Source organism: Haliaeetus albicilla, chromosome 3, assembly GCF_947461875.1.
Source record: "Haliaeetus albicilla chromosome 3, bHalAlb1.1, whole genome shotgun sequence".
Taxonomy (NCBI): Eukaryota; Metazoa; Chordata; class Aves; order Accipitriformes; family Accipitridae; genus Haliaeetus; species Haliaeetus albicilla.
Window position 1 is genome coordinate 15,017,895 of NC_091485.1, and position 13,418 is coordinate 15,031,312.

Sequence of the window (13,418 nt, forward strand, 5' to 3'; positions counted from 1 at the left end):
CCCCGGGGCTCCTCCGCCCCACCAGCCCCCGCAGACGGCAGCCCAAACCGCCGCCTCCGGACACCCACCCCCACGCCCCCAAGCCCAAATCTTAAGGCGAGTTTCGGGGGGGGAGGGGATCAGCCTAATTCAGCCGCCCCCGATAACGGCGCCGGTAAGAGCGGGGTGCGTTTGGGCAGCGGCCCAGCGGAGGAGGGGGAGAGGCCGGCGGGCCCCACCGCCGCGGCTGCCGGCGGCGAGAGGCCGGCCCTGGCCCCCTCCTGTCACGGCGGGGGCTGGGCAGCGCCTCGGCGGCCCAGGGCCCGGGCGCTGCTCCCCGCCCGCCCGCCTTGCAGGCCGCGCCACGGGCCCCGGTGCCTCCGCAGGGCCTGGCGCCGCCGCAGGCTCGGGGAGCCGAGCGAACAAAGGGAGAGGAGGCCGGGGCCGCGGCTCGGGAGGAGGGCGGCGGGCAAGCCGCGAACCGCGCCGTCCCCATCCCCCGGCCCTCCCTCCGCCCCACCAGCCCTCCGCGGCCACCGGGGGGGAGCGGGGTGGGGAGACGGGCCGCGGCGCGCCCGTTGCCCCGGGGACGCTCACCCGGCGGAGGCCGCGGTGTCCCGCTGCCGGCGCGGCCCTCTCCCCGGGCTCCTCGGCGGCGCGGCGCGGCCTGCGCCGGCATCCGGGCTCGGCGGCGAGCAGCCTCCCGGGGCGGCGGAGCGGGACTCACCGAGGAGGAGGAGGAGCTGGCGCTGCTGTTGCTCTTGCGGGGCCCGGCCCGGCTTCGGCTCCTCCGGCTCCCTCCCTCGCCGTGCCGCCGCCTCCCTGTTCCTGGCGCCGCCGCCGCTTCCTCCGCCTCCTCTGCCCCCACCCCTCCGTCCTCGGAGGGGCGCACGGGGGCGGCGAGCCCGCGATGGCCGCCGCCTGCCGCGAGCAGGGCTACGGCTGCGGCGCCCGCGCAGAGCCCGGCGGGGGCAGCAGGGCCCGGGACACCCCCCGCTCCGTCCCCTCCACCTTCCTGCTTTGCCCCGGCGGCCGCCACCCGCCTTCCGCGGGCCCGCCTGCCTCGCAGCGCCCGGCCGGGGTGGCGGGGCCCCTTCCCTTCCCTTCCCTTCGCCGGCTCTGGGCGCCTATCCCCCGGGCTCGTCGTCGTCCCCCCGCCCCGTCCTCGGTGGCCAGCAGCGAGACCCGCGGGGGGCGGCGGGGAGCCGCGCTGGGAGGGGGGAAGGGGCAAGGGCTCGTAAAGCCCGACCGCCTGCCTGCCTGCCTCCCTCCCCGCCCCGCTCCCGTGTTCGGCCGCTCCCCTTGGCCACAGAAGCTCAGCGATAAAGTTCAGAGGGAGCTGCTCCCCCACCCCGGTTTGTTTCGGCGAGGGGCATCGCCTCGCTGGTACCGCGCCGCCGGAGGGGGTTCCTCTGACCCCCCCCCGCCCCAGCCGCTCCCGGGCCCGGCCTGCCGCTGCTGCTGCCCCGCCGGGAGGCGCCGGCGATGGGCGCTCGCCCGCGCCGCGCCGGGGAGGGGAGGGGAGGGAGGTCGTCGCCCCTCCGCTTCGCCTCCCCCTCCACCTCCCTCGGCGCGACCCCGCTGCGCCAGAAAAGGCATGATTTTTGCCTTGAACGCCGCTTCGCCGGCCGCCGCGAGAGGAGTGCCGCCAAACTTCAGCCGCGTCAGCGGCGCTACGGCAGCTTCAGCCAAGCAGGCTGTTGGCTTGCTTGTTCGCCGGTCCCTCTTTGAAAAATAAAATGCTAAATCAAGAGCAACAAAGCGAACCTTAATTTAGGATGGGGGGGGGGGGGGGGCTGACAGAAGCGACTAGCAGGGGGCAAAGAATTAAAATCTGTGGGCAATGCGGGTCTTAAAAGTTGTTGCATGTCGTATGTGCTGACTGATGCGGAGCTGGTAAAATACTACCTTTGTTTCCTGCTTGCGGTATGTAACTGATGCAAATCAAGAACCTGATTTGCAAAGAAATGCGTAATTTGCTTACCTATGTAATCGCAGGACAGTCAGTGAAGTTATTTGTATGACTCGTTATGCAACTACTTTACTGATTTCAAGGTTTAAAAGAAATCGCTGAAACTCACAAGATTGTGAGAATATTCATGCACATTCTGCCTGAATTCTTCTACTGAGATCAAAGGTGTTTGTGGGTTGAGGTCAGTGAATTGTTTACTTGCCAAAGTTATTCGAGGTCAGAATGCGTCCTGATTGCGTTTAGGTTTTTATATCTCAGGCATTTATTGAGAGTTAAAGGCTTCTTTTAACTCTCATCCAAGGGTCATAACACTTCTTTTAAGTGTCTGATCAACCTCAGTTGCTGGCAGGCCAGGACCATTTAGAAGATGGTGACTCTAATAAGAGTTGCAAAAACAAATTATTTTTTTTCAGATACAAAGTTCAACTTTTTCGGATATATCTACAATGATGTATGGTTTTGTTAAGTGTTTTATATTAAAACTGTTTGGTTTACGATTATGATTACATGTTATCAGTGGTATAACAAACAAAGCTAAAAATAGCTCCGAGTGGATCGTTTCAGAAACCTTATGGATTGTACCTCTTGCTTGTAAATCCAATACTGTCAGTATGAAAAATACGAGTACTTTCTAGGTTGGCAGTAGTGTTAAAAGAAAGAAAGAAAATGAAATAAATAACGAAAGACTAACTTTTTTTTCCAGCATAGTAGGTTCCTTCTTCCCTAGATAAACTGTTGGGAGTGTAGCAACCTAATCCAAAGAGCCACGTAAGCAAGAAAGGCCCTGACTGGGAAAGTTTCGGGTTAATTCTTGTATAGTTCCTCAAACAAGTTGCGGGGAGGGGGGTGTCGTTACCTTCTTCTCAGGCCTCCTTTTCGTTTGGATACAAGCATTTGAACAAGTAATTATTTTCAGGATCCAGCTGGTATTCTTGCTTGACACATGTATGTAGTATTAACTTAAGAAGTGTCTTCAGCAGCCATATGCGGGACAATAGCAGCCATATGCGAAGAAGCTAACTGGGCTAAAAATGTTTTTCTGCCTTCAGCCAGCTTTTACCATAGGCAACTTTTGCAGTAGACTATATTGCATGTGAGATAAACCAAAAAACTGGTCTTAGGAATCTTTTTTTATAGCTTCCCACACTATCAAAAAAGTTGGCTCTGGATGACAAAGTTTTCCAGCCTGCGTGTCAAAGGTTTTCATGTGTCTGAAACTGCCCCCTTGTCACCCTTATGAATCAAAAGGCACTGATACACAACTTTACAAAGTTGAAGGAAAGTAATCCAAAAAACTTGGTAACGCTTTCTCCCAGTTTGTCTTCCCTAGCTTAACTTTCTTCTCACTGGGGATGATGCTAAATACAGCTTGAATGAGTATCACTCCTCAAAGTCGTGACCTTCCTCATTTTCTCTCCTTCCCTCCTCCTGCCCATACACACCTTTCGTTCTCTTCATAGTGGCTCGAGTCCTCACTGGACTGCTCTAAGTCAGCTCAGGTAGCTAAATCTCTTGAGATTCATTTACCTAACAATAAATCATGACATAAAGTAGAATAGGTGCCTTAGTTTTCACTCCCATCATTTGGAAACTGTCATCTGTTGCTGTAAGAGTTCACCTGAACGGCATTTTCAGATTGTTAGCATTGAGCAGTTTATGAGAAGTCAGGGTCTTTCAAGGCAGACACACAAACTGAATAAGCAAAACCAAACAATACTTTCCAGCTGGATTAGTAGCCCGATGTAGTTCAACCTGTTATCAGGCGAGTATCGCAGCCTATACAAATAAAAGAGGTAGTTTGCACATTTGGAGCGGTGGTAGAGAGACAAGGGGAGGAGGACTGGGGATTGCAATCTTCCCTAAAGGCTGCCAATGTGCTGTTGGCTTGTCTCAGCCTTAACATATAGCGTCGTGTTGGGGATAGACTTTTTCGCATCCAAATGTGTCAACAAACAACCGTATCCCAGTAGGAGCAACAGTTTATCACCAAGGGTGAACTCACCTAAGTGTGCTACCAGGGTTGCCACTTGGATGGCGGACGAGGAGGATGTTAGCAGGGATCGCTCCGATGCATTTGTTCTTGGCTTAAAAACACATATTGAACTAAATTGGGCAGTTCATACATTCAGACATCTTGTTTTAATGCTCTCTGCATATATCACCTATTAGGCTTGCCTCACAGTTGCTAGCTTTTGTTCAAAATGATGAGGACTAGAAATTTGGTTTTAGTAATGCAAAATTCAAATCTTTCATATCCACTGTCCTTGTACGTGTGAGCTTCTAAAATCAGGACCTCCGGATCTACTTCTAATTACTTTGACTGAGCTCTGCGTGTTGATGATTTCCCTATTTTGATATGCTTATGTCTTTTTTTCTCCCTCTTTATACTAAAAAATTGATTACAAGTTATTTCATAACTTTTGAGTCCAATCTATGTACAAACAAATCTGTAGTTCAGAGAGGCAGGTCAGAAACGTAAATTATGAGTGTTCATTGACAAAAAAAGCTGCTGTTATATCCACCATATCCACTTTTTATCTTATTGCTGCCAACCTGCCTGGCATAGGTTACCATCATCTTGTACTCTCCTCCTGGCTCTTTGGCCTGAACTGCGGTGGGAGGTTAATGCTTTTGTCTTCTTATTGCTCTTTGCAGGCATGTAACTGTATGTGATTGTATTTTAAGGACACAAATGCCTTCTTTTCCGCTTCTGTTCATTAAGAAAAGGCATTTGTCATCATTTTATTAAGATTTTCAAATTATTGCAGCGCTTCACAAGGACTCGATCTTTTAGATGGTAACTGTTCAAACGGCCTTGGAAAAATCATAGACTTTTAAGGAAAGCAATATACACAAAATCACTGTAGATTGCTGGTCATATTTGGTAACTGTGGCCTAATTTTCTGATTTTTTAATTCCTGTAGTTTTTTTTGTTATATGTATTTTATTTATTCCTGTATTTTTATTTTTTGATAATATTGTATATTTATATTCCTATATTATAATATGTATTAGAAATCTATATATATCACATCATCACATGTAGTTTTTGGACACTGTAGGTTAATTGTTCAACTTTGTTTTCTCAGATTCTTGTACATTTTCTGTTAGTAAATTCCATTTCCATTATATGAGTTAATTTATGTAAATATTTTCAAAGTTGGTGGGTTTTTTCCTTTTTTTGGAGGGACTTCACCCAGTTTAATAGTAGCAGTAGCGTTAAAAAAAAAACCACCACCAAAACAATGTGAAGTTCTTTCAAGAAGTTCTTTCACACCCCTCTTTGTCTCAGATTGGAGTTAAATTTGCATTGTTTACGGCACTGCTGAAATCAGTTTAAGGTACAAATGGCATTAAGACCTCATTATAGCTACTAAGGATAAGCTATCCATAACACAGATATATAAATCCTGTGTCACATTTTAATCAGAATAGTGCTATTGCTTCTATTTCATACCGTGGATATGTTGTATCTTTATCTGTTATGCTTATGCCTAAAAAACCCAGTACTTATTTACTTAAATTTTTTTCTAATTTACACCTACTTTTTTGAGTGCCACTCTCACTTGTTTCATTTCAAGAGGAAACATACTTAAAAATGATTTATGACCACTTCTGCAATTAAGATTTTTGAATCCATTACAAAGTTTTCTGTCGAAGACAGGGGTGTTCATTCTTTAGCAAGAGCACAGCTCAGTATTTTCTTAGATCAAAGTTCTCTAACAATTCCATTATGGTTGATAACTGAGTATAGCAAAATGACATTTCTAATAACAGCACAAGAAGACTAAATTCTAATCTGCTGAGTAATGGAGAAAGGGAGGAGTCATTTTAATTGTTTATGGACCAAAAGCTGAATAAAGCCAGGGCAAATTGGGCCTCACAAATGGATTTCTGTTGAAGTCAGGGAAATAATATATCACTTTTCTTGTTGTCGAAGATACACAATAAATCATGACAATAGTTGCTTGTGAGTAGCTCTATACGGTTAGGTTAGCCTATGCATCTTATTCATCTTATTCATTGATTGCCCATATTGCCTGTACATTCGCTTGGAAACTAGATCAGGTCTGCTGTGAGTCATGTAGATTTGGAGATGGAGAAAGATAGGCAAGGTGGAGAACTCGTCCCAGCTCAGATCGCATCTGTACAAGCACTGGTGACACAACCAGTCTGAATTTCTTGGCGTAGTGGATTTTAACCTGGAGCAGGACATAGCTAACAAAGACAATATATATGAAGTCTGTACTCTCAAAGCCAATGCACTGGAGCACAGGTAGGCTTGTTTCCTCTGTTTTCCCATACTAGTTCTTCAAAATAATATGTAGATAAGGCTGTGGTCTTGTATTTTTCTATAACAGAAGAGCAGAAACTTCGTTCTTCAACTTGTAAAGTTTCTTCTGTTAAAACGTAAAAGTGTATGTCCAGGAAGAATTTTTATGGGTACTGATGTCAGACACTTTTTAAAAAAAAATACATATATTTTTATTTGGAATATTACATTCTCCCCTGTAGCCAAATTAATTCTATTTAAAATCTTATTAATTCTTTACAATGCAGCTCATGGGCTTGGCTTTGTAGCCTTTACTTCAGTATTCACAACTGGCCCAAGGAGTATTGAGCTGACCAAGAGGCAATCATTTTGGAGGGTAAGTGCCAAAGGCAACCAAAACAGCTCCAGATGTACAATACTTGAACATTCTGAACTTTTGGTTATGGGTTTGCCATAGGTCTGGAGGATCAAATGAGATTTGTGTGATTTGACTGAGATTGTGGCAAGGGCATGTGTTGCTTAGTGTCTCTGTTTCTTGGTTTCCCTGTCTAGGGAGTGAAACTGGTCCAGAAAATGTTGCACTTGAACTGTTTTTTCAGGGTAGAGTTCATAACAAAAGTGTGCCCCAAACTTTTCAAATATAAAACTGGTCATTTAAAAATAAACAACTCGATTTGTCAGAAGTTTATTGCTTTTAAGCAGGACTGCTTAAAAGGAAAAAAAGCAGTAGTTTATTTTGTCATCTTTAAGGCAGAATAGAGGATGGAATAAAAAAGTGAAAAGGAATTGGAAGATGACTTTTTCACAGGGAAAAATATTTTTGAAAACTAGAGAGGTAATATTATTTTTGCATTTTTTCTTCAGCCAGCTCCTGTTAGAATTATATGAGGACTAAGCACACAGCTATAGCTAGAAATTTATTAAAATAAACTGAAAATAAAAGTTGTTTAGACATCAAGAATCATACCTACTTCATTAGACCACATAAAAGAGAGCAAAGTATAGATATCAAGTCAGTGTTCACTACAAAGGATTATATTAAATTTAAAAATGTCTAAAACCAGTAGTAGCAGATGTGCCTAGAAATTAAGGTTGTTCTACTAACGACTAACTGTTCCGCTTGGCTTTAAGTGGTATAGCCATTTTCTTAGTTATGAAAAGGAAGGTTAAACGGGTTCTTTTCAGTCGTCTTCTTAAGAATATGCTTTTAAAAACATGCATAAAAGCATAAAAAATGCCCCAATTCATGGGCAGAAGCATATTAACCCCCCACACACACACTCCCTGCCCCCTAAAATGGATGTATGGTTGCGGGAAGTCAGCAGATTTCACAATGCCAGCTGAGCAGTTCTTGTCTGGCCTTGATAGTCCTTTCCTTTTGTTCACAGAAAAGATCCACATTTACTTCAACACTGTAAGGCTGTGCCTGTAATGCCATGAGCAATTTCTCTTGATTTCTGAACTCCCACTGACTTCAGCTAGATCCAGGGCTGCTCCAGTATTCTCATTTCTTGGGGGCTTATTGTTACGCAAGGTACTTTCAGCTAGATCAAGAGTTGCCCCAATACTCTTGTTTCTCAAGAGCTTATCGTTAGAGGGTGTGCCCGCAGCTGCTAGTTTTAATTGAACGTAGCTTGTAATTAATTTTAACCCATATTTATTATACTTATAAAGCTCAAATTAAAAAAAAAAAAAAAAAAAAAAAACCCTAACAACAAAACTTGGGGTTATATCAGTCAAGCAATACAGTTCACAGCCTTCTGGAATAAAATTTCCTATTGCTGAAGAAACAGTATTTAAATCTAGATGGCTCACAGAGGTACGTATGGAACTTCACACATTTAGGTCATAAGTTCAAACATGGTCTTCATTACCTGCAAATTAAAACTATCAATAACTGACATCTGTTACATAGCCAATATAAAATGAGCTGCTTTCTAAAGTGGATAGCACAGAAGACATAATCGGTGAACTTGTTTCTAAATGTGCTCTAAACACGCACATTTAAATACGTTTCTTCGCAAAAATGAAGTCTTGTCTCTCAAAAAGAAGTCAACAGTACCAACTTCTACAATTTTGCAAAACACTGTTTTATTACTGTTGTCCCAACAAGTAATACAATACTGACATTAAAAGCTCTGTTGTACATGAAACGTACTTTCTCATTGAAGTTGGAGCTTTCAACTACAGTTCTTCACATATGTGCTGATCTCTCAGTAGAGGTGAAGCTGACTGGCAAGGCAGGGTGGAAAAGCCCCCGTTGCCCACACTACATGTTTTTGATAGACCTCGGTTGCAAGTCACATCACTGTAAGATCCTGAAATGGCCCTGCATTCATTAGGAAATAGCCTACCATGCCTCTGCATATAATTTTCAAAAACATCCTGAGAACATTTATGAAGACTTCTGTGCAACTGTAGAGCCACACTGAAATATAGTCTTCATTTAAATGTGAGGAGGCTTTACGATGAGTTCATTAAATTTAGGTTGCTCTTCAGAAATAAGTTTGTCAAATTCATCACAGAAAGTACCTTGAACAATTAAAAAATATAAGAGGACAAGATGATGTCTCACAGCTTTGGAAGCAAAAAAAGTGAAAAATCTTCATATTATGATTGGTTTTGTAGGTTGTCTTCAGTATGAAATATTTTGTCAGCTTTTCTGTCTGCTACTCCATGACCAAAGACAGAATCATAGTAGTAAGTGAACGATCTTTTGTATAAGCCTTCTTCTTTCAGAAAAGCTTTGCAGATCTTTCTCCTCTTTTTCTTAATGAAGCAGTAAATTTTGTCACTGTGATTATAGCATAGCAAAACTCTTCTTAATCATTCTACTCTGCTCTGGATAGAAGTGACTAGAAGGCATCTTTTGGAAGAAAAATAGAAGAAAGACTCCATGACTACAACCTGGACACGCTGAAGTTCATGTCACAGCTCTCATTCATTTCATCCAGGAACTTTATCAAAGAAATGAGCAGTGCTGAATATGTAATGTCTTGTTCCAAAGCTGGAAATTATTACTGATGCAAAATAACCTTGCAGCATCCTCCTCCCACTGCAAATACAGTGGATTTGAATGTGCTCCTCAATACATCACTAAAATGCACATTGGTAAAGACAACACTGAGAACCATACAATCTTAAACCCCAGGACTGAGGGCTTTCAGCTGAAACTGATAAATAAGGCTGTTCTTTTAGAAAAAAGGAGGTTGATATGTTTGCAAAACGCGCTTACATAGTGAATACACAACCACAGTCTCTTTTGTGGGTAAAAATTGGTCTTTAGCTGGATATAGAATTTTGCTCCAGAAAAGAAAATGCTTCCTTTGATGGAAGCAATGTCATTCTACTAAGTAGCATGCATTCAGGGCAGATTTTCAAAGACATGAAGGGCACTCAGATACATCAGTTAGGTGCCTTGTGGATCTTCATGCTTTTGAAAAAATATCCTCCCTTGCTCTGTTAGGATTTTCTTAACGCAGAATTTCTTTTCTTTTATGAGTCATCTCTAGTATGTCTTTGCTGTATATAAAACAGTCTCTTGGTTTCATAAATATGTTGATAGGCAGCATGGAAAACATTAATCACTGTAAAGCTGAAGGATACTTAGCAAAAGTGAAGGGCATGAATTGAGGAATGTTGATTTAAATAGCATTCAACAGCTACAAAAAATGCTAGGCAACGTCACTATGATCAGACCAGAAAGGCTATTTTATCATACATGAAAAATAATAAAATCTCTGTTTGCCTAATCTGAAAAAAAAAAAGATACTGAAACAAAGTTATTAAAAAACATATTATGTAACACTAATATTGAGTAGTCATAGAACACATTGACAAATATAGAATACTACTTTTTTCGTAACAATAGCCATGTTTGATAAAAAGAAGAAAATGCTTAAAAAGCTTGTAATATATAAGTATATACCTAGTGGGAGCAATTTTTATATGTGGATAACTAAAGGTAGATGCTTAAGTATCAATCAGCATTTAATTTTCTATAGTAGGAAGTTCAAAACAAAGTCTTTATTCCATTTAAATCCTTGGCAAAATTGCCATTCACTTCAGGACTGTGGTTTTGTCACTCTTGCTTAAATACTAACTAGAATGGCAGTATTACATATACTACTGAATAGTAAACCCCTCCTGTAATAACCTAAAGACAAAATTAGTGGGACTTCATTTTAAATTCTTCCTGCTTCAGATTCAGAGGAAGTCAAACTACTTTTTTAAATTAAAAACATCAGAATTAGCTAAATGGAACATCAAAAGCAAATTAATGTAAACAGAAGTGGCTATTTTTTGTTGTGTTAGAAGAGTCAATTGCTCTTGTAAAAATGCTCTATTTAACTAATGCCTTAAAATTTTTTAAGAAATTTCTTACTATTGTTGATCATTACTTCAAATTATTGCTGGCTGTTGTTCATTCATAGTTGAATTGGTATCAATAAATACTGATTGTTGTACAGTTCAGCTCCTTTGTCCAGAGCATTCAGGTTCAGCATTGTAAGTGAAAAACTGTCCTTAAATATATCATTTGAATGAGATTTAATCTACTCATTATCACATTTTCTTTTAGGTGTATTAAATCTTAATCAAAGACTTATTTAGTAGTAAGGTAAGTGCCAGCCTATCACATTAATACTATTTCGCTTAGCAGACAAAATTTAATCTCACAAAAAGTTTGGTCATTTTGACAAGACCCATCTCTCATAAACTTACGATATTTGGCAATTAATTATATTTCCCTCTTTTAATTCTTTGTTATCAAAAAAACAGGCTGGTCATTTTCTCGACTTTTTTCCAGTCTTACTGAACACCCATAGAAACTTTGTGGCTGATTATACTTCACGTGTATGGGGGGGGGGGGGGTGGAAGGAAACTTTTTGGGCTTTAGTTAGTGATGAAGGCAGCATTTTAGGATTATCTGTTTAAGTGGAACAGATAATCCTAAATTATGTTTGGCAAAGATAGTACTGTAATTGTGCCTGTGTGGTCCCTGTGACAGGGAGTCTGCAGCTCCTCCTTGGGCCTGCGCACGTCAGGGCACCCATCAGCAGATGTGGTTAATTTAACTTGCTGCCCAATCTGTCCTCTCTGTAATGCAAAACCCACACCCATAAGCAGGTCTGTGATTTTGAAACCGGTTACAATGCTGTGTGTGATTTGATATGTCATATTACATTTAAACTGGTCTAATCTGCAAACATCTCTTCATTCTCCGCTCCCAGGAAAGTGTCCCTGATGCTGCCCTTGAACTGAGCCCGGAGAAGGAAAGTGTCCCTTGACCTGAGCCCGGAGACTGTGCTGCTGCAGAGGAGAATCGACTCGATCCCTTAACCACACACAGGCTCTGCCAGGGAAGGAGGTGGGTTAGTTTTCTGGCAGATGGACAAGCTGATCCGACTCACGATGATGTGTGATTGCGAGATCTCATACAAGGTCGGGCGGGAGAGGCAGAGAGCAGGATCACCCTTTTATCCGCAGCCCACAGTCACACCAGGTGAGGCGTGAGCTGAAGCCGCGTCCTTAGGCTGAGGTTTCTTGGTTGGCAGCTGCCCCGCTGAGCAGCCCCGCACCTTCTCCTGGGGCTGCTCCCTCCCAGCCCTGCACAGCCTCGTGTCTCTTCCAACGCAATGGTTTATGCAGCTGCACAGGGAACGGGTCGAGGAAATAATCTAGGTGACGAAATAAAAATAAAATTAAGAAATGCTTTATTCTTTGCAGAAGTACCGTCCCCTGCAGATCACTTTGTCAGCCTGGTTTGCCAGTGCAGCTGTACTGCTCGCAGTGTAGGAGGTGACGCAGGGCGCACGTGAGAGAAGAGGCAGCTGCTCCTTAAAACTCAGTCTTACGTGTATTATAGGTAGTCCCGCCGCTGCAATGGTAAGAATTGGGGGTTTAGGACTTCCCGGCCTGCTAGCCGCTTCCTCTTATCACCTTCACTCTCACTTTGCAGCTATGGAAAGACCAGTTTCCCATTACTTCGCCCTTCTTCATCTTTGACATGGGCTGCAACTGAGCCCAGTTCTGTGGGCAAATGTCTGTCTTTTCTGCCTGTCCTCTCCTGGTCTGTTATTGGACTTGTCCTTCTCTGCCTGTCCCAGAAAGTCATATTCCAGTGGCAGAAGGAGGAAGAGCAGGACAGAGATGGGCTAAGTCAAGACAGAATAGACAGAGACTATCACCGCCGTTACAGATGCTGCTGGGGAGAAGAGGGAGAGGGAACAGCACCTGCTGCTTGGGACAATGAAATTCAGGTCATGAGCTGCAAACTGCACCTTGTATCTTAGGAACACTGTCATGGGATATTTTTTTTTTGCTAGCAAAGCCAGAGTTGGTCAAATTTTTTAAATTGGGTTTTCAATAGTAAAGATTTTTTTTAAAGAATTCTTTAATTTTAAACATTTGTTACAAAAGAATAAATAAATGTTGGCACTTTTGAATCACTTTGTAAATAATTTAATAAATAACTTAATAAAGTATCACTTTATACAGTGGAAAAAAACCTGCAGTTGTTCCGCAAGGCTATGAAATGGGATTTCCTCTGCAAAAAGCATGCCCACAAACATAAATGGAAAAATATACTTTTAATGAAGCACACTGATGGAAACTGAACAACTTAATTTTCTCTGTATTTTCTACAAAGAAGAATTATATTTTTGACCAATCCAGAAATCCTTCTAGACATTTCTGGAGAATTACATTGTTATGATATGGGCAGAATAAATGAGTTACATGTGTTTCACACCTGTGCGGGGTGACTCAAACTAGTGACTCCCTCAGTTCTGAGCATTTCTGTCCTGATACCTGTGCTGTGTCATTCCTGGCATGGAGGTGACTCCCAGAAGCTCTAACTGACATTAAGATCTCGCTCTCTTGGGCCTTGAGCGCATGAAATCCCTGATTTAGAGGTACGAAAGTGTGAATAGGCAAGACAACCGAAGGATGAGTGGAAGGCATCGTGCTTTGACCAAGGCTCAACAGCACTTCAGCAGCAGCAGACAGCTTTTCGGAGTATTTTTTCAGCTGACTACTGCTGTTCTGTTCCTGAATTTATCTTCCCTACTACATAAGAGCTCTAAAGCATTTATAGGAAAAATTCTATAAAGGATTCTAGAAAGAACCTCATTCATAAACTTTATCTAGTCACTCTACGCCAGGGGAGGACTCTTCTGGGAATGCTCAGTGATT

General features: G+C 43.2%; 1 protein-coding gene and 1 long non-coding RNA gene across 5 annotated transcripts in view; one reads left to right on the top strand and one right to left on the bottom strand.

Annotated features, from left to right (window-relative positions):
* The window catches only part of SOCS6 (suppressor of cytokine signaling 6), a 31,169-nt gene extending 29,929 nt beyond the window's left edge, over positions 1 to 1,240 (bottom strand). For 2 of the 4 annotated variants that reach the window (XM_069778878.1, XM_069778875.1), the window contains exon 1: positions 577 to 707. The gene's annotated coding sequence lies outside the window, so the exon portion shown is untranslated. Of the gene's footprint in view, positions 1 to 576 lie in introns of all 4 variants that reach the window. The other 2 variants (XM_069778879.1, XM_069778877.1) reach the window with 2 other exon arrangements.
* LOC138684691 (uncharacterized) lies at positions 76 to 12,865 on the top strand. Its single transcript, XR_011323935.1, has 3 exons — positions 76 to 154; positions 11,456 to 11,592; positions 11,952 to 12,865. It is a non-coding gene; the product is annotated as an uncharacterized lncRNA (long non-coding RNA).
* Positions 12,866 to 13,418: the final 553 nt, after the last annotated feature.